At 34.9% G+C, this 26122-nt stretch overlaps 2 protein-coding genes and 1 long non-coding RNA gene across 5 annotated transcripts in view; 2 read left to right on the forward strand and 1 right to left on the reverse strand.

Annotated features, from left to right (window-relative positions):
- Positions 1-26122, forward strand: part of dnaaf5 (dynein axonemal assembly factor 5) — a 571499-nt gene that overhangs the window by 167286 nt on the left and 378091 nt on the right. The gene's annotated exons all lie outside the window — the stretch shown is intronic.
- Positions 1-26122, forward strand: part of LOC100535100 (Na(+)/H(+) exchange regulatory cofactor NHE-RF2) — a 136122-nt gene that overhangs the window by 24813 nt on the left and 85187 nt on the right. The gene's annotated exons all lie outside the window — the stretch shown is intronic.
- LOC147845537 (uncharacterized) lies at positions 19618-22534 on the reverse strand. Its single transcript, XR_015480492.1, has 3 exons — positions 21288-22534; positions 20550-21158; positions 19618-20401 (listed from the first exon to the last, which is right to left on the reverse strand). It is a non-coding gene; the product is annotated as an uncharacterized LOC147845537 (long non-coding RNA).

The raw sequence follows: 26122 nt of genomic DNA on the forward strand, positions 1-26122 counted from the left end.
TTGCATAAATTTGCTTAAACAAATAAAACAAAAAATGAAGTGTGTGGATATAAATACAGTGAACATTGATGGAGTCTAGTTTTGGTTCAAACCTCATTGACTCTCACTGTACAGAAAGCCACTTTATTTAGCATTATTTCGTTTTCTGCTCTGCATAGTATAATGTGGATTTGGACTGACATGAGGGTGACTGAGTGAACTATTGCCACTGATGCTGACTGACCCACAGTTCACTATTTTATTTATGCAGTTTATAGGTAAAGTTCAGGCTGTGGAACGAGGCCGTTTAAGAAATTTAAACACACCTCTGGCGTCCTGAAGTGCTGACAGTCATCTGGGTCAGCAAACGTGAGATCTGGAGCCGTGCTGGACTGACCTACTTCCACACAACATCCCAGTGTCTTCTGCTTCTTTTTTCACTGGCATTAATGAAACCATCTGCTTCAGCATCAAACATCTGTCTAAACAAACACGATATGAGTGCTGGAGATGGTCCTGGTTTCGAGTTGGGGATAAACTCTGGCTTAGGTAGTCGTGGCATATTGATCAATGGAGCTGGGTAGATTAGATCAGTTCCGTTTTGTTTTACACAGCGGAGGTTATATAATATAATAATCTAAGTATATGATCAGAACCTGTATGTACTAACATCCATGTTCTGACAGTAAATTTACAATCAGTATATTGAAACTAAAGCATCATGGGACTCAGTAGCCTCAGACATGCAGAAAAAGGCTCCTATGACAGTCTGTGTTTGAATAAGTGCGTGTTTGGTTGTTGTGTCTGCGTATTTGAACATCTCTCACTGTGTCTGGCTCATTAATGGACTTTTGAGTGGCTAATATCCTATTAGGCATGTACTGTACCAGTTAAACGTGCTCTTAAAGGCAATTTTGGCACTGTATTTCCATGGAAACTAATAGAAAGTTATGCATTTTCAATTTAAACACACTGGTGTGCAGTTTAACCTTCACAAATGATTCTCCTGTGCTCTGCACTGTTTTTGTTAGCTCTCTACTGTTTGTGTTTGTGAGTGTTTGTGGCTTCAATCATCTCCGTTTTTGGCTGCATTCTGCCTCTTGGATTCATTGTCTAAATATGTGTTAGAAATGTGTTTGTTGGGATGTCTGAGGTGAAACAGACAGTCTTAAAAGTAGATCAAGTTGAATCAAATGAACTTTTCTAGTCATCTTTGAAAATATATAAAGTTGAACTGAGTATAACTAAAAATATGTTAGTTGAAACTCGGTAAACTGATTACGAATAGTTAAAGTAACATGAAGCATTTGTTGTCTTGACTGTTTGTCACATCATTTTTACAGTGCGTAGCAGTTTATGCAGTATAAGTGCACTCATATAATAATAGTGATAAAAGTCAGGATTAAGATATTTATATATTGGTAAAATACATGTTTTCTACTCATTATAGTATTGCGTTGTAGTACTGATAACACATTCTTTTATTTAAAAAATTGATAAATAATCAGCTCATGTAATTTAATGTAATTTGAATATTTATTTTAAACTCATTTGTATTTATTAGTTTCGTTTCTATTATTAATTATTCATTTATTTTACATTAATTCGTTTATAATTTCACGATTAGTATAATATAAATATAAAATACATTTTCTGTATTTCTTTTATGCCAATCTGTTTGTTTATTCATTCATTCATTCATTTTCTTGTCGGCTTAGTCCCTTTATTTATCCGGGGTCGCCACAGCGGAATGAACCGCCAACTTAGCCAGCAAGTTTTTACGCAGCGGATGCCCTTCCAGCCGCAACCCATCTCTGGGAAATATCCACACACACATTCACACTCACTCATACACTACGGACAATTTAGCCAACCCTATTCATCTGTACCGCATGTCTTTGGACTGTGGGGGAAACCGGAGCACTTTGCGCTGTTTAAATGGCTGTACTGCACTTCAATATTGCCACTAAATCGACATACTCCACATGCCTTAATTCCATGTGTTTAGTTTAATTATGACTTTAGTCGGATTAGGGTCATCAAAAATCGCTGTTTACATACTAGACTCTTAATCAGAGTATTTTCTTAATCGTATTAAAATCTGATTATTGGTGTCCATGTAAACACACTCACTATACATTTAGGGGGCTTTCACATCTGTAGTTCGCTTCATTTGGTCCGCACCAAGGGCAATAAATGATACATTGTTGCATCTTCTGCCGTCTTTGGGTCGTTTTCACACCACACTGCTGGCTTTGGTGCAGTCATGTGACAAAATCCACATCTCTCATTGGCCAGATGTTGTTGAACATATTTCCTAAACTGCTTATTGATTGGTCAGAATTCACGTGCGGAAAACTCTTGCAGGTAAACAAAACCGGCAGACACAAAATGTCGCTTTTTACTATGGAGGGACGACTGCGCTGACTGATTGCCTACTTTAGACAAACTATACACTTCGAGATTGAAGCGCGGCCGTGGCTGGAAAATAGGGTTTTAATGCATCGCACGTCACTTCAGGAGGAGGCGTGAATTAATTTAGCTAAACTGCGACATGGTCATCTTGTGGAAATATTACCAACAATCCATCAGGTAATGTTTTCCCCTCTCTCTCTCTGTTGGTAAAGCGCTGTCAAAAAATATTTTTCCTCCATATCCCATAATGCACAGCGCATCGGCCTACGGCAGCTGACTTGGTCCAAAAGGCGCAGTACTTCATGTGGTTGGACCTGTTTTAGTACGGATCATATTCTCACCACAAACGAACCGCTCCAGGGTTCGTTTGAAAGCGTACCGAGACCACCTCTTCAAGCAGGTCTCGGTACGCTTATTTGGTCCGCTTTTGGTGCGCACTCGAGTACGATTGCTGCATTCTCACCTGCCCAAACGAACCAAACCAAAAGGGGAAACGAACTCTAGTGCGATTCAATCGAACTAAATAAGGCAGGTGTGAAAGCACCCTTAGATTTCACACAAATGGAGTCCAGTGTTGTCAGAACACTTCTTTTGTTGTTCCACACAAGAAAACCAATCATGTGGTTTGAAACGGCACGCGAGTGACTAAATAAATACTGAGTTGTCTTGTTTTTGAGGTGAACCTTCCCTTTTAATCGACACATGCTTTATTTAACCGCTGTAAATGTGCATAGTTTTGGTGAGCTGACTCTCACGCTGAAGCGTCAGACATTAGTTCTGGTTTGCTCATGGTTTATGTATTGTTTCTGGATCTCATGGCTGTGAATGGAGGGGCAACTGTGTGTGTGTGTGTTGAGTCCAGATGTGCAGATCTCTGGAGCATTCTTGAGCGTGAGGGGTTCACGACGGGTTTTGGGGGAGGGGTGTAGATTCTTTTAAAGAGCTCGATGTGGGACAAAAAACTAAACAGATGAGTCTCGTCCCACTTTCCTGGGCCTGTTGGTGTTATTAATAAGCAGAGCGTTAGTGTCTGTTTGTGTGCGCTGAGGACATTAACCAGACCCGCTTCACAAAGAGTGCCGAAAACTTGAGTGTGTTACTCTTGTGACTGTAAGTGAAAGCCATGGCGGGACGCCCAATATATCACTCACTGGCCTGGCTGAAGGATTCAGACATTTCGTTTTTAACGTTTCTGTTCAGTTGATTTAGTTTTTATTTGATTTGTAGTATTTTGGCTAATCTGTATTATTTTGACTTGATTAGCAATGTTAAACATTGATTGATTGATTCACTGAGGCATTGAATCATTGAGTATTTACTGATTGATTCACTGAGGGATTTACTGATTGATTCACTGAGGGATTTACTGATTGATTCACTGAGGGATTTACTGATTGATTCACTGAAGGATTTACTGATTGATTCACTGAGGGATTTACTGATTGATTCACTGAGGGATTTACTGATTGATTCACTGAAGGATTTACTGATTGATTCACTGAGGGATTTACTGATTGATTCACTGAGGGATTTACTGATTGATTCACTGAGGGATTTACTGATTGATTTACTAAGGGATTTACCAATTGATTAATTCAGTGATTTATTGAGTGATTTACTGATTAATTCAGTGATTGATTCATTTATTAATTAATGTATTCATTTATTGGTTAATTGATTAATTTATTGATATATCATTAATTAATTAAGTGATTTATCAATTAATTTATTGAGTGATTGATTTATTGAGTGATTGAGTGATTCACTTAGTGATTTACTAATTAAGTAATTGTGTGATTTTTCTGATTGATTCACTGAGTGATTTACTGATAGATTCACTAAGTGATTTACTTATTGATTCTCTGAGTGATTTACTGATTGATTCACTGAGTGGTTTACTGTTTGGTTACACTGAGTTATTTACTGAGTTATTCATTGAGTGATTTACTGATTGATTCACTGAATAATTTGCTGATTGATTTACTGAGTGATTTACTGATTGATTCTTTGAGTGATTTACTGATTGATTCACTGAATGATTTACTGATTGATTTGTTGAGTGATTTACTGATTGATTTTTTGAATGATTTACTGATTGATTCACTGGATGATTTACTGATTGATTCATTGAGGGATTTACTGATTGAATCTTTAAGGGATTTACAGATTGATTCACTGACTGATTTACTGATTTATTCACTAAGTGATTTAGTTGATCGATCGATCAATCGATTGATTGATCAATTGATTGATCGATTGATTCAACATTGAGTGATTTATAATTTATCATTAAGTGATAGATTTTTTTATTGATTCACTGTGTGATTTACTGATTAGTTTATTCTGTGATTTGATTTACTGATTAATTCTTTGAGCGATTAACTGATTAACTTACTAAGAGATTGATTTGATTTGATTAATTTATATATCAATCGATTGATCAATTGATTGATTTATTCATTCATCCATTGAGTGATTTATCAATTGATTGATTAAGTAATTGATTTATTGAGTGATTGATTAGTTGGTTTATTGAGTGATTGATTGATTGATTGAGCGATTGATTGGTTGGTTCATTGAGTGATTGTTTGACTGATTGATTGATTGCTTGATTGATTGATTCATTCATTGAGTGATTGATTTATTCATTCATTGAGTGATTGATTGATTGAGCGATTGATTGGTTGGTTCATTGAGTGACTGATTGACTGGTTGATTCATTCATTCATTCATTGAGTGATTAATTTATTCATTCATTGAGTGATTGATTGATTGATTGAGCGATTGATTGGTTGGTTCATTGAGTGACTAATTGATTCATTCATTCATTCATTGAGTAATTAATTCATTCATTCATTGAGTGATTGATTGATTGATTGAGCGATTGATTGGTTGGTTCATTGAGTGACTGATTGACTGATTGATTGATTCATTCATTCATTGAGTGATTGATTCATTCATTCATTAAGTGATTGATTGATTGAGCGATTGATTGGTTGGTTCATTGAGTGACTGATTGACTGATTGATTGATTCATTCATTCATTGAGTGATTGATTGATTCATTCATTGAGTGATTGATTGCTGGTAGGTTTTAAAGACTGTTATTATTCTGGAATTTACCATGTACCAAAAGCTAAAATTACTAATAAGCCTTGTTTTCTTTGACTTCAAACACACAACTGTTCAACTGCACTTTCTATAAAACATAAATGACTTTTATTGATGATGTTTATTATTCATTATACTGATCAGTTTCGGGAAAAAAATAAAATAAAATAAGACACTTTCTTTATAACCAAATTAGCACTTTATACTGAATACCGGACACTAGAGTAATTATGCCAAAAATGTGTATTAATTTTAAATGCTAATTACATTGTCTGTATATTAAGCTGTAGCAGAAAGCGTTTTACCCCAGTAGAGTGTCTCTGGTGTTTAGAATGATCTGAAATCTCTGCTGTTGACCCCTTAATTCAGTCGATCAGTGTTTCTGTGCACCATTGATTAAAAATGCTCTGCTGAGGCTCAAAGCAAAGTGATTACAGACACATTTAGTGATCACACATGGAGGATGTTAGGAGCTTGTGAATGTGATGTAACGGCAAAGGTCAGTGTGTGTAGGACGAGCACAGACTCTCTCTCTCTCTCTCTCTCTCTCTCTCTCTCTCGCTCTCTCTCTAACACATGGTCTTGACAAACAGACAATGTAATGTTGTCTGAGAGCTTATATTATATGGACTTTCAGGATTCAGGATACGTGATTGCACACAGTTATTAGCGTCACATCCCAGAGTTAAACTATCAAAATGGGTCTGGGACTCGGTGCAGTGGAATTTGGGCTGCATACAGTTATTTTAAATGCGTTCACCCCTCACAGTGACGCCACTAGCTCCATTGAGTGCATTGTGTCTGACGTTGCCTCACTGAGATATACAGTCTCAGCTTGCATAATCAAGGCTGCATCCAGATACTATTGGACCGTTCGACACAATTACTACAGCTTTCAGTGTCACATTATCTACAGAAATGATTCTGATGTACACTGTAAAAAATACTGGGTTGCACACAATTCCTTCATGTTGCCCCAACACAAATTAAGTTAACTGTTTTTACAAATTTAAGTGTATCGAACAAAAAACAATTAAGTTGGCCCCAAAAAATCTTAAGAAAGGTAATTTTTTGAGTGTGCTGATTCGCTGCAAAATTTCAGCAGTGGCTATGTTTACATCCAGACATTTTCCAGTTGCTGATGTGTTTTTGTAGACTCTAAACATTGCAGACTGATTCAAGTAGTATATATATACTTACTATATATGTTTGTTCTGGCGGCTCAGTGGTTAGCACTGTAACCTCACAGGAAGAAGGTCGCTGGTTCAAGCCTCAGCTGGGTCAGTTGGCATTTCTGTGTTTCACTCCTATCTAATCCGATCGAAATTTCATTCAAATCCTACTCAGATTGATGAAGGTGTTGACATGAAGGGTTTTTAGTCTGATTAAGCCACTAATCCTATTATTAACGGATGCATTTTGTTGCATGTGAATGCTTAAGCCAATGCTAAAAAGAGTGTCATTCAATCATTTTCCTTCGGCTTAGTCCCTTATTTATCAGGGGTCGCCACAGCGGAATGAACTGCCAACTATTCCATTCGCTATGTTATGTTTTACACAGCGAATGCTCTTTCAGCTGCAACCCGGTATTGGGAAACACTGGAAAACTCATACACTCTGGCCAACTTAGTTTATTCAATTCACCTACAGTATAGCGCATATCTTAGGACTGTGGGGGAAACTCGAGCACCCGGAGGAAACCCATACAAACGTGGTAATAAAACATGCAATCTCCACACAGAAACGCCAACTGAGTGTACAGGAACAGTTTGTATTGTTTTGGTTTACTTTTTGTGCTGAATATGTCTTTACTGTGACTTTTCAGATTTATTGTCCTCCTAAATATATTCATTGGATTTAGTTTAAACTTCAGAACACGATATAGAGGACGAAAAATACAAGGGAACTTACTCTGAAACATCGAAACATCGACAAATGAATTAAATAGGTGAGCATAATAAATAACATACATTCAAATAATAACAATACATGATTTAAAAAAGGATTTTTTTATAACAATGTTCAATAAACATTTTGTTGTGCATTGCATTTCAGAGCTTTCCATTGTGTTGTTCTGCCATATGATGGTTAAACTAGTTCATTTAACAATTAACAATTAGGGTTAATTGTTCTGCTGGACCGGCGACACAGTGGAGCAGTAGGTAGTGCTGGCGCCTCACAACAAGAAGGTCGCTGGTTCGAGCCTCGGCTGGGTCAGTTGGCGTTTCTGTGTGAAGTTTGCATGTTCTCTTTGCATTTGTGGAGGTTTCTCCGGGTGCTCCGGTTTCCCCTACAGTCCAAAGACATGCGGTACAGGTCAATTGGGTTGGCTAAATTGTCCATAGTGTATGTGTGTGTGTGAATGAGTGTGTATGTTTCCCAGTGAAGGCTTCCGCTGCATAAAACATATGCTGGATAAGTTGGCAGTTCATTCCGCTGTGGCGACCGCAGATTAATAAAGGGACTAAGCCGAAAAGAAAATAAACGAATGAATGTTCTCCTGGAGGCAACATGGTGGCACATTGGTTAGCAGTGTCGCCCTACAGCAAGAAGGTTGCTGGTTTGAGATTCTGTGTGGAGTTTGTATGTTCTTCCTGTGTTGGTGTGGGCTTCCTCCGAGTGCTCCAGTTTCTCCCACAGTCCAAACACATGCACTATAGGTGAATTGAATTAACTAAATTGGCCGTATAGTGTATGAGTGTGTGTGCGACTGTGAGTGTGTACGGCTGTTTCCCAGTACTTGGTTGTGGCTGGAAGGGCATTCGCTGCGTAAAACATATGCCGGAATAGTTGGTGGTTCATTCCACTGTGGCAACCCCTGATAAATAAGGGGTAATGAACAATTAATGATAATAATCATTAATTAATAATAATGAACAAATTAATGTTTTGCTGGACTATGAGACATCTGAACATTACAATAGATACCAAAATGAGTTTGAAAGCTCAAGCATCCAAAAACGGTTCAAAAGTGATGAAACGGGGTCCATATTTCATAAAAATCCAGTAGTCGTGTAAACTTTTCACCGATTTAATGCATTCTTACTGAAGGAAAGCATTCATTTCTATCCAAATATTAGCATATCATCAATGCCAGATTTTTAGTTGCTGTGTAAATGCAATGTAAATGTCACAAAAACTAGATCTTACATAATTAAAACATAATTAAATTTAGACGGCATTTACAACTCCATATTCAGCTTTTTTTGATTTAGAATATTTTAGCGCTCTGATATTTTGCTATTTTGGGGGTCTGATATTTTGTTTTTGCAGATTTATGTAATTTTGGGGCTCTGATACTTCAATCTTGTCAAGTCGTTTTGTCAATATTGTCATCTGTATATGAAACTTTAATTGAAAAACAAGAGCATTGTTGTCACTTAAACAAACGCTTTAAGGAATAATTCACCAAAAGTGAAATATTACTCAATATTTACTCTCCCACGAGTGGTTCCAAACCATCTGTTGAAGAAAGCTAAAGCCTTTAACTTCCATAGTGTGTGTCTTTCCCACTATGCAAATCAGTGGTTATCAGTTTCCAACATTCTTGAAAATATCTTACTTTGTGTTCAACAGAAGAAACAAACACATGGAACAAGCAAAAGGAATATTCATTTTTGGGTGTACTAGGCCTTTAAATTGCATTAGGCTATCATATATAAGGTGTACTATGAAGCATTACTTAATTAAAAAAAGTGTCTTGTTCCCTATAGTCCTTATCCTCCTCTGATGTTTTATCTTGGTTTTCATGTGCGTGGACCAAACTGTCTTGTAAATCTGCATTGCTGGTGTTGTTACACTGGCAGAACATGTTTTTGGGGGAGGAAGTGGTGTCGCAAGTGCTTGGGAATTTGGTCTAATTGATTCAACATGCTTAGCTAGGGGTCACGCAGCTACGAGGGGGGCGGCGAAACCTGACACCAGCCTGTGCACATGCTTTCAGCTCCACAAATTGAATGTTTGGGGAAAAGACTCAAATAAAACACATTACTGAATGGATGGTTTTTGTTTTGGAGTAACTTTTTTTGGAGTCACAGTTAGCCCGAAAACAAGACGATCGCTTTGTGTGCAGGAAATGCAGTAATACTTCATAATAAGGTTTTGTTAGTTAATGTATCCACATCCATATACTTACATTCACATTCATATGTTTCTGCTTTTCTGTCACGTCATGGCATTTGACTGTTTTTGACTGTGTGTCTTGTGAATGAATAATATGTAGGTTAGTCTATGCTTTATTCAGCTTGTTTTGTTTCTGTTTACTTTGCGTTTTTGGCTCTTTAGCGCCATTTTGTGACTGACTAATGTGCAGGTTAGTGTGTACTCCATCAGCTGTTTTTTTTTCTGTCAGCTTTGCATTTTGACTGTTTGCCGGCATCTTGTAACTGAATAATGTGCAGGTTAGTGTATCCTTCATCAGCTGTTTTCATTTCTCAGCTTAGTGTTTTTAAGTGTTTGGCGCCATATTGTGACTAAATAATGTGCAGGTTAGTGTATACTCCATCAGCTATTTTCGTTTCTGATAGCTTTGCAGTTTTGACTATTTGGTGCCATCTTGTGACTGAATAATGTACAGGTTAGTGTATCCTCCATCAGCTGTTTTTGTTTCTGTCAGATTTGCGTTTTGACTGTTTGGCACCATCTTGTGACTGAATAATGCGCAGGTTAGTGTATACTCCATCAGCTGTTTTCGTTTCTGTCAGCTTTCTGTTTTTATCTGTTTAGCGCCATCTTGTGACTAATTCATGCACAGTTTAGTGTATACTCCATCAGCTGTTTTCGTTTCTATCAGCTTTGCATTTGTGACTATTTGGCATCATCTATTGACTGAATAATTCACAGGTTAGTGATTACTCCATCAGCTGTTTTCATTTCTGTCAGCTTTTGTTTTGTGACTGTTTGGGCCATTTTGTAACTGAATAATGTGCAGGTTAGTGTATACTCCGTCAGCTGTTTTCGTTTCTGTCATCTTGGTGTTTTTGAGTGTTTGGCGCCATCTTGTGACTGAATAATGCACAGTTTAGTGTATACTCCATCAGCTGTTTTCGTTTCTATCAGCTTTGCATTTGTGACTATTTGGCATCATCTATTGACTGAATAATTCACAGGTTAGTGATTACTCCATCAGCTGTTTTCATTTCTGTCAGCTTTTGTTTTGTGACTGTTTGGGCCATTTTGTAACTGAATAATGTGCAGGTTAGTGTATACTCCGTCAGCTGTTTTCGTTTCTGTCATCTTGGTGTTTTTGAGTGTTTGGCGCCATCTTGTGACTGAATAATGCGCAGGTTAGTGTATGCTCCATCAGCTGTTTTCGTTTCTGATAGCTTTGCAGTTTTGACTGTTTGGCACCATCTTATGACTGAATAATGTGCAGGTTAGTGTATCCTCCATCAGCTGTTTTTGTTTCTGTTCGCTTTGCGTTTTGACAGTTTGGTGCTAACTTGTGACTGAATAATGTGCCGGTTAGTGTGTACTCCATCAGCTATTTAAATTTTTCGGCTTTGTATTTTTGACTGTTTGGTGCCATCTTGTGACTTAATAGTGTGCAGGTTTTTGTTTAATTAAATAAATAATAAACTATTACTGCCCAAAATAACATATTTTGTCTAATAAAATTGCAATAAGCAGGATAAAGTACATTCTGAATGGTTGTTTTCACAAAATAAAGCCCTTCGGTTTTATACAACATTGTTCTGCAATATACCTAATCCATAACTTTACTAATGAAAGCCTATTGTGAGGTGTGACCGGAAAAATTCATATGATGCGGAAAAGTGAGTTGATATTTGTGCATGTTTCCAGTCTCCTGCTGGCTTCGCTCTGTGTGTGTTTCCTGCTGGTGTGGATCTGTGCGGTCGCTGGGCCTTCTGTATTCAGGGCCTCTGGTCGTGTCAACGGCTGCTGTCTGTACTGTGCTGATAACATGGGTGTGGAGCAGTACAGCATCATCAACACACACAAACATGCTTTCAGAATGTGAGAAGAGCTTTTTATATGGCAAATACAGCAAACACACGTACTCAATGACACTCAGAGTTAGAGATGGGAATCAGATACGCTTCAAAATGGGTTCATTAATGTGTTGCACTGTTAAAGGCAGTGCAATCTGATAAAATCGTATGGATGAAATAAAAGTCTTTCATATCACTACAGAGATGCAGACAGAATTATGAGTAACAATAATTAAAATAGAATTATAGAAATATATATATATATATATATATATATATATATATATATATATATATATATATATATATATATATATATATATATATATATATAATGCCTATAATCGTTCGTTTTTTTTTATTTTATTAAAAATTATTTTCTATTTTTACACTTTTATTCAGGCATTTTCCCTGAAGTTTGAATTGAAATTTAATGATAAATATGACCCCATGTGAATGAGTACATTTCCGAGGATACACTCACTCACTTTCCTTCGAGTTAGTCCTCGACTTATCAGGGGTCACCACAGCAGAATGAACTGCCAATTACTCTGGCATATGTTTTAGAGAAGATTTATCCTGGCTCTTCCATGATGTACATTGGGGTTAGATAGTGGCTTTTATTTTGAATCTTGAATAAAGTTTACAATCAGAATCAGACTACACTGGTTGTGCTATGCTGAATGTGTAAGATTCACTAAAATAATCATCTTTGCTGTAGTCATTTAATTGAGAATCTGCAGCTTTGGTTGCACTTGTTGTTTTGGTTCTATGGGGGGAAAAAAAAAGAACCGACTCGGAGTCATTTGTTCAAAAGTCAGACTGTGCCAATTTTGTCAATGTTTTGATTCACTGAGAGAATCAGTTCATTGAAGTAATTTGTTCAATAATCAGACTGCATTGCTTGCACTGTATGATTTCGATTACCTAAATACTCCTTTTTTTATTATTTTATTTTATTACATTAGAGACATTTGTTTCGAATCACGCTACACTAGCTGTGCTGTATATGTTTTTGATTCACTAAAAGAATAATTTCCTTACAGTCATTTGATTGACAATCAGACAGCTATATTACCTGACAAAAGTCTTGTCGCCTATCCAAGTTTTAGGAACAAACAAATAATAACTTGACTTCTAGTTGATCGGTTAGCATAGGAGGTGGGTTATATGAAAGGCTAATGCCTCTAGATTACACTTATTTTACCAAAATAAAATAGTATCATGCCTTGATTTTTAATTATTTAATTAGGACAGAAAAGTCTGAAGGTCTTTGCTTTGACTACAGTCTTGTCACTTAACAGAAATAATGTACAGAATAGAAAGGGCAGCACAAATGTCTTGATGCCTCAGGCTCTTGATGTTGCCATCAACTCTGCAGATCTCTTGCATGCCCCCATACTGAATGTTACCCCAAACCATGATTTTTCTTTTACCAAAATTGACTGATTCCTTGTCTGGTTTAGCAGAAAAAAACTGTGGATACAATGAATGTTCAAAATTCTGACTATGCCAATAGTTTTTTGTACTGAATGTGTTTGATTCACTAATAAAATCAGCTCATTCACGTCATTTGTTCAGGACTCAGACTGCACTGCTTGCACTGTATTATTTTGATTAATTAAAAAAAGTATTGACTCATTAGAGTCATTTGTTTTAATCAGGCAGCTCCAGTTGCTCTGTACTGGATGTTATTGTTGTATTTGATGCACTAAAAACCATCAACTCATTAGAGTCATTTGTTCAAAATTAAGACTACGGCAATGCTTTTTCTTTTTACTCACTGTTTTTGATTCACTAAAATAATCATCTCATTAAAATCATTTATTTGGGAATCAGGCAGCTCTAGTTGTACTGGATGTTGTTGTTTTGGTTCACTAAAGAAATCGACTCATTAGACTCATTTGATTGAGAATCAGGCAGCTCTAGTTCAACTGGATGTTGTTTTGGTTCACTAAAGAAATCGACTCATTAGACTCATTTGATTGAGAATCAGGCAGCTCTAGTTCAACTGGATGTTGTTTTGGTTCACTAAAGAAATCGACTCATTTGATTGAGAATCAGGCAGCTCTAGTTGTACTGTATGTTGTTGTTTTGATTCACTAAAGAAATCGACTCATTAGACTCATTTTATTGAGAATCAAGCAGCTCTAGTTGTACTGGATGTTGTTGTTTGTTATTCACCTAAAGGAATCGACTCTTTAGAGTCATTTGTTCAAAATTCAGACTTCAACAGTTCTTATTTTTGCTAAATGTTTTTGATTGACTGAGAGAATCAGCTCATTGAAGTCATTTTGGTCAGGAATCAGACTGCACTGCTTGCACTGTGGGATTTTGATTACCTACAGAAAAAGTATCCACTCAGAAAGAATCAGACTACACTAGCTGTGCTATTATTAATGTTTTTGATTCACTGAGTCATTTGGTTAGGAATCAGGCAGCTCTAGCTGTGCTGGATGTTTTTTTATTCACTAAAGGAAACGACTTTGAATCATTTGTTAAAATTCAGACTATGTAAAAAGTTTCTTCTTATTTAACTGTTTTTGATTCACTAAAATAAGCATCTGATTAGAGTCATTTATTTGGGAATCAGGTAGCTCTAGTTGTGTTGGATGTTGTTGTTTTTTTATTCACTAAAGGAATCGACTCATTAGAGTCATTTGTTCAAAATACAGGCTACATCAGTTTTTTTTTTTATTCTTGCTAAATGTTTTTGATTGACTGAATCAGCTCATTGAAGTCATTTTGTGTCACTGTGTGGTTTTGATTACCTACAGAGAAAGTATTGACTCATTTGTTCAAAATTCAGACTCGGCCAATAGTTTTTTGTACTGAATGTGTTTGATTCACTAATAAAATCAGCTCATCAAAGTCATTTGTTCAGAAGTTAGACTGCACTGCTTGCACTGTATTATTTTGATTAATTAAAAAAAGAATAATTTCCCAGAGATGGGCTGCGGCTGGAAGGGCATCCGCTGAGTAAAAACGTGCTGGATAAGTTGGCGGTTCATTCCGCTGTGGCGACCCCGGATTAATAAAGAGACTGAGCCAACAAGAAAATGAATGAATAAAAAAAAGAATCAGGCTGCTCTAGTTGCTCTGTATTGGATGTTGTTGTTGTTTTTGCCTCACTAAAAAGAATCGATCATTAGAGACTTTTGTTCAGAATTATGACTCAGCCAGTTGTTTTTTAGAATGTGTTTGATTCACTAATAAAATCAGCTCATTAAAGTAATTTTTCTGAAGTCAGACTGCACTGCATGCATTATTTTGATTAATTAAATGCATTTATTTAAATAAAAGTATTGACTTATTAGAGTCATTTGTTTGGAATCAGGCTACACTTTCTGTGCCATTTAAAATCCTTTGATTGAGAATCAGGCAGCTAGTTGTACCAAAGAGCAAAGAATCACCAAGAGGCGACACTCTGCGATTTGTGAAACAGCCGTTAGATGCCTCTAGTGTCACGCAACGGCCATTTTGGAATGAAAATTTCAATAGAACAACAGCATCCCTGCTGAAAAATCCAGCTTAAACCAGCCTAGGCTGGTTGGCTGGTTTTAGCTGGTTGACCAGGCTGGTTTTAGAGGGGTTTTGGCCATTTCCAGGCTGGTTTCCAGCTATTTCCAGCCTGGTGTTAGCTCGTCAGGCTGGAAAATGACCAGCCAAATCCAGCTAAAACCAGCTTGACCAGCCTGGTTTAAGCTGGATATAGCTGGTTTTGGCTAGACTCCCAGCTTGGCTAGGCTGGTCAAGCTGGTTTTAGCTGGTCATCTCCCAGCCTGACCAGCTAAGACCAGGCTGGAAATGGCCAAAACCCCTCTAAAACCAGCCTGGTCGACCAGCTAAAACCAGCCAACCAGCCTAGGCTGGTTTAGGCTGGATTTTTCAGCAGGGATATTATAAGTCTGTAAAATAAACTGTTAAAAGTGCTGATGATTGTGATAATAAGTGTTGTATTGTCGTCTTTCAGGTCGTATCTCAGCTTTAATGCACTTTTAAAATTAATAAATAAAATATAAAGCAGCTGCTTACCATCGCGACCTCAATAAGATCCAATGGAAAGCCAATCGCTTTCACTCCAAAATGGCGGAATGGAGGGACTGTTGCTGGGCGCTGATGTTGCAATGGGACGTTTTATTGAGTGTTGTACTGCACTGGATGTTGTTTTTTTGATTCACTAAAACGAATCAACTTTTTAGAGTCATTTGTTCAAAATTCAAAGTACAATTTTTTTTTACTCACAGTTTTTGATTCACTGAAAGAATCATCTCATTAGAGTCATTTATTTGGAAGTCAGGCAGCTATACAGTACAACAATATTTTTTACTCACTGTGTTTGGTTTACTAAAATTAGCATCTCGCTTGAGTCATTTGATTGGGAATCAGGCAGCTCTAGTTGCACTGTATGGGATGTTGTTGTTTTTGGTTCACTAAAAGAAATTGACTCATTAGAGTCATTTGTTCAAAATTCAGACTACACCAAGTACTTTATGCCAATGGTTTTGTACTGAATATGTTTGATTAACTAGTAAAATCAGCTCATTATAGTCATTGTTCAGGAATCAGATGTAACTGCACTGTTTTCAAAGTTTTTAATTCATTAAAAAGAATCAATTCAGTAGAGTCATTTGTTCTAGAACTGCTTCATAAGAACCACTTGTTCTGTTAGAAGCAAAACTGCTATCACTTGATCTTGCAATTGTTATTTTTAGGGCTTCATCAAAACACGACCTGTTTGAGGTCTGAGTGTCATTCATTCATGCTGTGCTCTGTTTTGCTGTCAGTGCCCTGCCGGAGAAAGGGTTAATACCAGTCACGTGTCAGAAATCCCAGAGGTCCCAGTGTCAATAATTCAGAAGCATCTGTATCATTTTACAAGCCCATGCTTTCAAACACAAAGCCGGCGTCTTATTGGGACAGGAAGTTTGAGGAATGCACTGAGTTGCATCTGTTGCTCTCCCCGACTGGTTTCCCACATTTATCCATGATCTGAAAGCCGGATTGACAGGAAGAGAGCTGAGGGTGTGACAATGGAAACACACTGACACCGATGGTGCAGCAGGGAGGTTTATTTGTGGCCCATAAAGCCGTATGGAGGTATTTAGATGAGTGGAACTGATGGGAACAGAGCGATGCTTGTTCTTCCCACCCATCCCAGACTGTTCCTCATAACAGCAGTTGTTCTCTTAGAGGTCGGCGGGGTTGAGTTGGTGGGATGGACGTGTGTTATTTGGTTGGACACTCCTGAATTCATTGGTAAAATGCCTTTAGTTAGTCAAAATTATAAGCCCTTCTTTTTTTTCAAATATTTCTCAAGTGATGTTCAATGGAGCAAAGGAATTTTAACAGTATGTCCAATAATATTTTTTCTTCTCGAGAAAATCTTATTTGTTTTATTTTGGCTAAAAGGAAAGCAGTTTTTAATAAAAACAAAAAAAAACAAACATTTTAAGGTCAATATTTTTAGCCCCTTTACCAATATATATATATATATATATATATATATATATATATATATATATATATATATATATATATATATATATATACACACACAAAAGTTCTGTATGGTTCCCGGATCTGATTGGCTAATAGCCGTGATATATTTAATTAATATCAGCACCCGTACAGCCTCTTTACCCTTTGTGTATTGCTCCGCCCACATACAGCCAGCAAAAAGCAGAAACTACAGATCTAAAGTTTAAAAGATGCTTGCTCAGCTGTTTAACTTTCAGCTTATGATTTGAATCCAACAAGGAAGAAAGTATTTCCTCATACAAAAGGGTTTTTGAGACTCTCCATGTTTGATTTTGTTTTTATATACACAATTATGCCGTCAAACTGTTGTATAAACGCAATATCACACTCGTAGCAGTGCGATATGGCTGTATATCGGCACTGGTGGGGGCACTAAGGCCAACGCACGCCTCCCACCAGTGCTATATACAGCCATATATATATATTTTTTTTATTTTTTATATATATTTTTTTAATAAAAAAATTAATTAAAAAATTATAAAACACAAGTAACATTAAATCGTTAAAAGTAAAATGGGTCTCAACGTGCAAACTATTTATTAGAATATTCAACTACCGTAATGGTGAGTGCACACCAGACGCGGATGAAGCGCGATTTACATGTTAAGTCAATGTAAAGACACGAATAGACACGCTGCGGCGTGATTCATGCGAATGATGCGATTCGAGAGAATGAAGCTGTGTTAATTGAGCATTTGACACTTTAACACGCAAATTGCGCGATTCGCTTGAGTTGGAAAATCTGAACTTCAGCGGCCATTCACGCAGCCATAACCAATCAGGAGCTTGCTTTTGTAGGGTTGTGATAATGACATAGCGCCTGCAGTCAGTGTCTCGAGGGGAAATCCTCTTTTCGACACCGGACAACAGCTCATCAAACTGGGCTCGGCTCAGTCAACATTAAACCCACTAAAATGTTGTTAAAAAAAAAAAAAACTTAAATAGCAAATAAAATCTTATCAAAATTGAATATTTAGAGTAAGAATAATTTTCCTAATTTTGAAAATACTCAATAATAGTCATTTTAAATTAAAAAGCCATTATGTAAGTCACTATCCGGTTACCCCGTTAGCCAAGTTTTTACTCAATTTAAATAGGATCGAGTGTAATGTGACCACTTAAAGTATTTTATATACTTTAATAACTATAATGTTTTTATGTATTTGTGATGTTTGATTTAGTCACAAAAATGATTTCAAACATTGTAAAGTAGATACTTGCTTTTTATTCTTTCTAAGTAGTGATACACAAAAATAAGAAATTTTCCTAGTGATGGGTTGCATCTGGAAGGGCATCCGCTGCGTAAAAAATATGCTAGATAAGTTGGCGGTTCATTCCGCTGTGGCGACCCCTGATTACTAAAGGGACTGAGCCGAAAAGAAAACGAATGAATGTAAAATAAGAAATCTTGTCTTTGACCCAAAAATAAATATCATCAAGTGCAGCAAACTGCATAAAACCTGAGATCCAAATCCCACTTTATAAACCATAAACGCCTAAGAGTTTACATATAATCCAAAAATAAAAAGGACACATGTAAACGAGAAAATGAATTAGGCTAAAGGTAAATAAAGTAACATTCCTATATTCAAATAGTTATGTTTTTACTATTCTTACAAATTTTAACTCATATTTAAGGTTTTACAAGATTAATTGTCTTATAATAGCGATGAAATTGAATTAAAAACAGTACTTCCACACAGTAACTTTAATTTTCAAATTATTCAAAGCCATTTCATCTTATATCTTATAGTCGTTGTGTGGACTGGCGCAATATGGCTGCCATCATGTCATCCAGGTGGATGCTGCACGCTGGTGGTGAATGAGGAGGTTCCCCCTTATGTGTAAAGCTCTTTGAGTGTCTAGAAAAGCGCTATATAAATGTAAGGAATATTTAAAACAACTTTGTTTTTTTTTTTGTTCTTAATCAACCGCATAGTCTGAATGTTCTTATTATTGAAGTAATAACCCATTATAATATACATTCATCATTCATTCATTAATATTTTGATATAATATAATAATAATATTTTGGTATAGTATGATTTGAAGCCCAGTGCTCTCAGTTTTGCAAATGCTGTAATCTGTTTTAGCTCTCAACAGTGTGCCTTTGTTGCTCTGTCGTCTCCAGATCATCTTACACACGACTGTCAGTCAATTACTCTCATCCCAACAAACAGGTCAAACCACAGTGAGTGAACACAGACAATGAAAACATCCACATGTCTGGAAGCAGCTCTTCTGTACTGTAAAAATGTCATTTTGAGTGTGATTCGCATGTCTAAGCATACTGAAATAGATTGTGAAACCCAGGTCTAAATTATATACATATATTTTAGCAATTATAGAAATAAAACTTCCATATTAGATAAAGGTGTATGTTTTGTTCGTATAGAAATGCAAAAATATTAGTGAAACATCATTTAAATATATTTAAATATGCTGCTGTGAAACTGAACTGAATTCAACTGCAGAGGTGAATCAGCCAATCAGCTGTTTCTGTGATTGAAGGTAACTCCGCCTATTCATGACTCAAACTAGTGCATATAATGGCTCGTTGGTGTCATATTTATAAAATTTAGTTTTAAATGTTGAATTGTTGAGGATCATTTTATAATGATGATGTTATAATGTTAAATAATTGTTAAATAGATTAAATATTTTATAGTGAATAAAGAGTGAAAAGGTGGCATGGTGGCTTAGTGGTTAGCACTGTTGCCTCACAGCAAGAAGGTCACTGGTTTGAGTCCCGGCTGGGCTAGTTGGCATTTTTGTGTGGAGTTTGCATGCTCTCCCTGTGTTGGCGTGGGTTTTCTTCTGGGGCTCCGGTTTCCCCTATAGTCCAAAGATATGCGCCATAGATAAATTGGATTAACTAAATTGGCTGTTGTGTATGAGTGTATGAGTATATGAGTGTATGGGTGTTTTCCAGTACTGGGTTGCAGCTGAAAGGACATTCGAAATCGAATATTTGGCAGTTCATTCCACTGTGGTGACCCCTGATAAAAAAGGGACTAAGCCAAAATAAAACGAAGAAATGAATGAATAAGGAGTAAATTTATGCATCAACAGTTGAAGTCAGAATTATTATCCCGCCTTAGATTTTTTTATTTTTTATTATAATTTTTTTTTCGATTTAAAAAAAAAAGAAAAAAAAAGATGTTTAACAGAGCAAGGACATTTTCACAGTATGTCTGATAATATTTTTCTTCTGGAGAAAGTCTTATTTGTTTTATTTTGGCTGGAATAAAAGCAGTTTTTAATTCTTAAAAGCCATTTTAGGGACAAAATTATTAGCCCTTTAAGCTATATTGTTTTTCTATAGTCTACAGAAAAATTTGATTATACAATAACTTGCCTAATTACCATAACCTGCCTAGTTAACCTAATTAAGCCTTTAAATGTCTCTTTAAGCTGTATAGAAGTGTTTTGAAAAATGTCTAGTAAAATATTATTTACTGTCATCATGGCAAAGACAAAATAAATCAGTTATTAGAAATGAGTTATTAAAATTATTATGATTATAAATGTGTTAAAAAAATCTGCTCTTCGCTAAACAGAAATTTGGGGAAAAAATAAACAGCGGGGCTGATAATCCAGGGGGGCTAATAATTCTGACTTCAACTGTACATATGTAAGTCGAACACAAATATTTTCATCCATCCCTCCAAAAATTACAAAAAAATGTTTAAATGACCTGTTTATTATTACTAAACAATAAAATAAATCATACATTTTAGCAAGATTTATTGAAGACGGTCACTAAATGTCATTTAGTGTAATGATATAATGAGTTTATATAGCCAAAAATGTTCTTAGGCGTATTTAGATCTATAAGAATAGTTATATAAATTGTGATTATTTGTGTAAAACTATGTTACAAATTCCAAGATGGAACAGTGTTACACATTTATTTTTACATATTCATATTTCACAAATGTTATTTGTAACTTTAAACTTTAAGATAAAGACTTGTATTTGCCATACATAGAAAAATAAAACACTTTTAGTACTTTGATTAGATACAAAATATCAACAATTAACCCATGTAATATTCTATAAGCAATGATGAAATATAATAACTGTTTAGTTTGTATAAAACATAGATATGCACAATCCAGACTCACTGTAAATACGTGCCTCAGACTACATTTTTGTGAAACTTAATGAAAATATATATATATATATATATATATATATATATATATATATATATATATATATATATATATATATATATATATATATATATATATATATATAATATATATATAAAAGTTTTTTGTGAAACTTAAAATATGTTGCTCTTAATACATTTCATTGCACGTTTCAGATGACAAATATACTAGAGGGCGCTGTCAACACTTTCATCAATCTGAAATATGTTACTTAGGGATCAGTTTGTTGTACTTTTTAGATATGCATCCTACTTGTACATTTCCAGCAGAAGGCAGGGCATGTACAGATAAGCTAGCAAACCACTGACCAAAACCCAACTGATAGTATTTTCAGATGCAAACATAAGAGAAAAGATCACTGCGACCACAGTTTACCTTGATTTTGCATTGCATTTATTTATTTATTTATTTTTTGTGGTACCATTCCTAACCAATCTTAATCCTGAGTGGTCTGCAGTACAACACCGTACAAAGTAACATAGTGAGGAAACCAGAAAGAGTTGTCCATATGCAGATAAATAGGAAATGCAATCATTCTCGAAAAATGTAAATCTTCGACATTAAGTTGTTTTGTGGTATTTATTATGTGTTGTTTAAAGAACTGCATCAAAGTAATTATTATTAATGATAAATCCCTGTAAATATCATTAATGTGAAAAGGAACCAACGTTGTCATACTTCATATTGCATTCAATGAGCCTGTGTTGCAAATGCATTAATCATAAAGAGCAATCTCACATTTCTAATATTCTTTCAGTGTCTTCTTTTCTGGTCTTTAATGGACATTCAGTGAAGGAATAGTTCTTTGCTGTAACACTAATGTTTGTTTTTGCAGTCAGTCTTCTGGAAATGGTCGAATTTGTTGCGCTATTCTGTTCCTAATGGACTCTCTGATAAGACCTTAAACTTTGACCTTCACTGTCATTAGAGCCTCTTCTCATAAAAACAGCTCTTCACACGGCTCCTTGATTTTAATGATGATGTTTTCTCTTTTGCTGTTCTCAGGAGTGACTGCATGCAATTTTGGTACTAATAAATAGAGCAAACTTCTCTTCTCTGGAAATATTACCTAGGGCATTTGCCTTTTAGTTTGGTCATATGCAGATATTTCATCTGCTATGATTTAGCGTACTTTCATTGTAAATTAAATCATTTTATTGATTACATAAACCCTCTGGGGTCTAAGAGGATGCCGGGGCCATAGTGGCCTTTGGATGTGCTCTGACATTTGTTCTTATTTCTTCTACTTGTAAAATATAATTGGTATCATGTACTGGGCCACAAAAATACGCAACAGAGATAATAAAGATTATGTGTGGTTAGTATGTTTTAGGAAAAATAAAAGTATAAAAAGCCCCCCCCCTCCCCCCCCAAAAAAAAAATAAAAACACATACAAAATATTTCCAAAAAAGATCTTTGAAAAAACTGTCTACATCTTTGCTGGCTCGCAGACAAATTTTACTGCACTGGAAATCTTTAAATCCACCTAAAGCATCACACTGGCTTCAAGATCTGATGTTATATTTACACTTGGAAAAAATTAAATATTTAATTAGAGGCTCTAGCAAATTCTCATATGTATGGCAACCATTATTAACATATTTCTCTGCTATAAGTGTACTTCCTGGGGAATAATGTGACTGTCTTGTATGTAACTGGAATCTTTTTTCTTTGTCCTTTCTTTCTCTGTCCAGAATCTCAAGCTTCTTCTATGTTAACTTACCATTGTAAGATAGCACAGCCTTATCCCTCATTGAATCACCCATTACTGTTGTCACTCTATTATTTCTATATGTATTTATAATTATTTTAATTATTTATGTATGTATTTATTTATTTATTTTTATTTTTTATTTTTATTTTGAAAAAAAAAAGATTTGACAGTACTTTTTTTTTTTTTTACATTTTTTTAAAAATTCATTATTATTATTTTTTTATAATTAATTTTTCTTTCATTTTTTATTTATTTATTTATTTATTTATTTATTTATTTATTTTTATCGTTCTTTAGGCAGTGTATTTAGGGGTTGTTAAAGTGGGTTTTATATGTATAAAATGTATATAAAATGTCAATTTTCTGTATAAATATTGTAACTTCTTCTTGGCATAAAAAATAAAGGGAAAAAAAAAAAAAATATATATATATATATATATATATATATAAATCAAAAAAAAAAAAAGATAAAACTGTCTAGTTGGCTGGAATATTTACCACAAAATCATGTGAAAATCCATATTTTCATTATTTCTGAAGCAAGAATACAATATTTTATATTCTGTAAATATATTCTGAAATATATTCACATATATTCTTAATTTAAATTCTGTTTTTTTCTTTGAAGACTAATACCTCTTATTTATTATGAAAGACTTATCTGTGCACATTTAATTTCTTTTATTCTGTCCTCCTTAATCTAAAAAAAAAAACCCTCCATATTATTTTTTTTGTTGGAAAGAGAAGACCTTAGAGTAGTCAATGATGTGCTTTGGTTAAGTCACATGACATCCAGTGTTTTTCTGTAGTGCGATTTCTGACAGACTGGCGTTTATTGTGATTAGTTGCTAAATGCAAATGTAAACGTCAATAAAAACAAAGGATCAAATTTTGTCAGATCCACAAAAAAAATCTGAAACGTCACCTTCAGTAAGTTATGATGACATATTCACAACTCAAATTTTTTTTAAAACAAATTAGTTTTTTGTAAATCGATCAAATGTGTGTGTTACCAAATGGCAACAGTGTGCAATAGTGGAACATGTAATATTGCAATAGGTTAGCTAGCTAGCAAGGTCAGCTGTGAACTTTTAAGTTGTAACAATAACAACATGAATGCTAGTAATATAATGTTGATTAGTCATATGTTAACGACATTGTATTATGGATAAAATCTAATTGTAATGGCAATACTACTTTTGAATTGATATCAATACAGGGAACAGAGTATTAGCGAGCACCACCATGTTCTATGGTAATTTAAAGAAAAGGACAGAACTGGCTCTTCTTGCAGATGAAAGTGAGGGTGAGATGGGTTTTAGTGACCATAAGAAGGATGCAGACTGGACATTTGATAGAGACAGCTCAGGTAAGTTAGATCAGATGCAGATAAGACAGGCATAGTATAGTATAAAGCAGTGGTACTCAAACTGTGGTACGTGTACCACTAGTGGTACGCAGGCTTCCTACTAGTGGTATGTGGAGGAATCAAATATGTCATATGTACACGCTACAAATTTTTAAAAATGTATCAAAAAATATTTATACATGAATATGAAGACATATAGCCTATATTTCTAGGTGTTCATAAATAGTCTACTATCTTAATACTTTACAGGAGTACAGGAGTTTTTTTTTTTTTACTTTTTAAGAAAAGTAACCTATCATTTTTAACTTTTAAAAGCACATTTTAATTTAAATGTTGACATTTTTAGTTTTTTTTTTTTGTTGTTGTTGTTTTTTTACATGTAAACACAGTGCAGGGTTAGTTCAAACTATTTATATTGTTTGAAGTGGCTGACAATTATATTCTTATTAGTAGGAATTAATCTACTTTGTTTTTTAACTGTATAAAGCTGTAGCTGTTTTAAGTACTACGCTACTTTATTTCAACACTGCTTATTATGGTGGTACTTCGAGAGACAATTTTTTTTCTGAGGTGGTACTTGATAAAAAAAGTTTGAGAACCACTGGTATAAAGTATAATATATAAACATTGTTAGCTAGTAGCTTCATTATTCTGATGCATCTGGATATACAAGACTTGTTATTTCTTTGTTATAATATTTACTGGAGGAAATATTTATATTTGCTCCATGTTGTATATATGATAGTACAATATTATGATTATTTTTAATAATATTCAGCAAAAAAAATAATAGAATAAATGAAAGCTGTTGGAATATGAGTTGTGGTAAAGTATGTGTAAGGTGTCATTTATAAGTTCTGTGTTAAAGCTCATGATGCTGCAACACCAATTAAATTATTTCAAACAACAAAATTATTAATTATAAGGAAAGTTTTACATTTGAAGTTTTTCCAATGTTTTTTTTCAGCACTTTAAGTTAAACCATTTTAAGAAAAGAAAAACATTCAAATATTTTTTTAGAGGTTTATCATAATGCGTGGGTTAGAGGGTTTAAATTGTGATGTTTGTTTGAATATTAAATTTGTTCAAAAATAATAGTGGTGCTTGACTTTTCTTCATGCGTCAGATGACAATGTTAAATCACTTAACCTGTGTAGAAATTCCTTTTAAACTGATTATGATGATTGTCACACATTATTATGGTTTCTATGGCTATGGGGATTATTATTTTCGCTCGTGTTTGCGCAGGCTGATAATGCAGTGCTTTTTGTTCCTCTGATGACCTTGCTCTCGATATCCCAGGTGAACTCTATTGTCAAACATTGTCCTTAAGGGCACATTTGTGCAATTTTTTTTACAATCTCAGTCTTGGATAAATGGCGGATTTTGTGGCTTGTGTCTTTTTAGAAGTCTGTGGCAGATTGTGCACATTTTAATAAGGGAATTTTCATAACCTTAAAGTGGAAATAGTGGAATTTGTTGAGAAAGCATTTTCAACAATATTCCACACACATGCAATTCATTTTGTGTTATTACTATAATTTCTGTGCTGTTTGAGCATTGGATTGATAATCAAGGGCTGGTTGCACCAGTTGTGCGTAAGTTAAAACTTAGCTTAGTTGTGACACAAGTTACACACTAGTAGTTTAGTAATGCACCATTGATATTAGTTAATATGTAACGCTAAATGTAGCTTTCTGAAGCCTCTGTGTATGTTTAACAGTAGAAAAGAGTCAACAGCAAAATTAATTACAGCGATGTGCTCACGATTGATATTGAAGAACTACAAACTCTCACTTCCCTCATCTCCCTCTGCTCATGGTTTTTTGCTTTTATTTTATTTATTTTTATTTGTGACAGAAAA

This window comes from Danio rerio, chromosome 3 (genome assembly GCF_052040795.2).
Source record: "Danio rerio strain M-AB ecotype USA chromosome 3, GRCz13ab, whole genome shotgun sequence".
In the NCBI taxonomy this organism is placed as follows: Eukaryota; Metazoa; Chordata; class Actinopteri; order Cypriniformes; family Danionidae; genus Danio; species Danio rerio.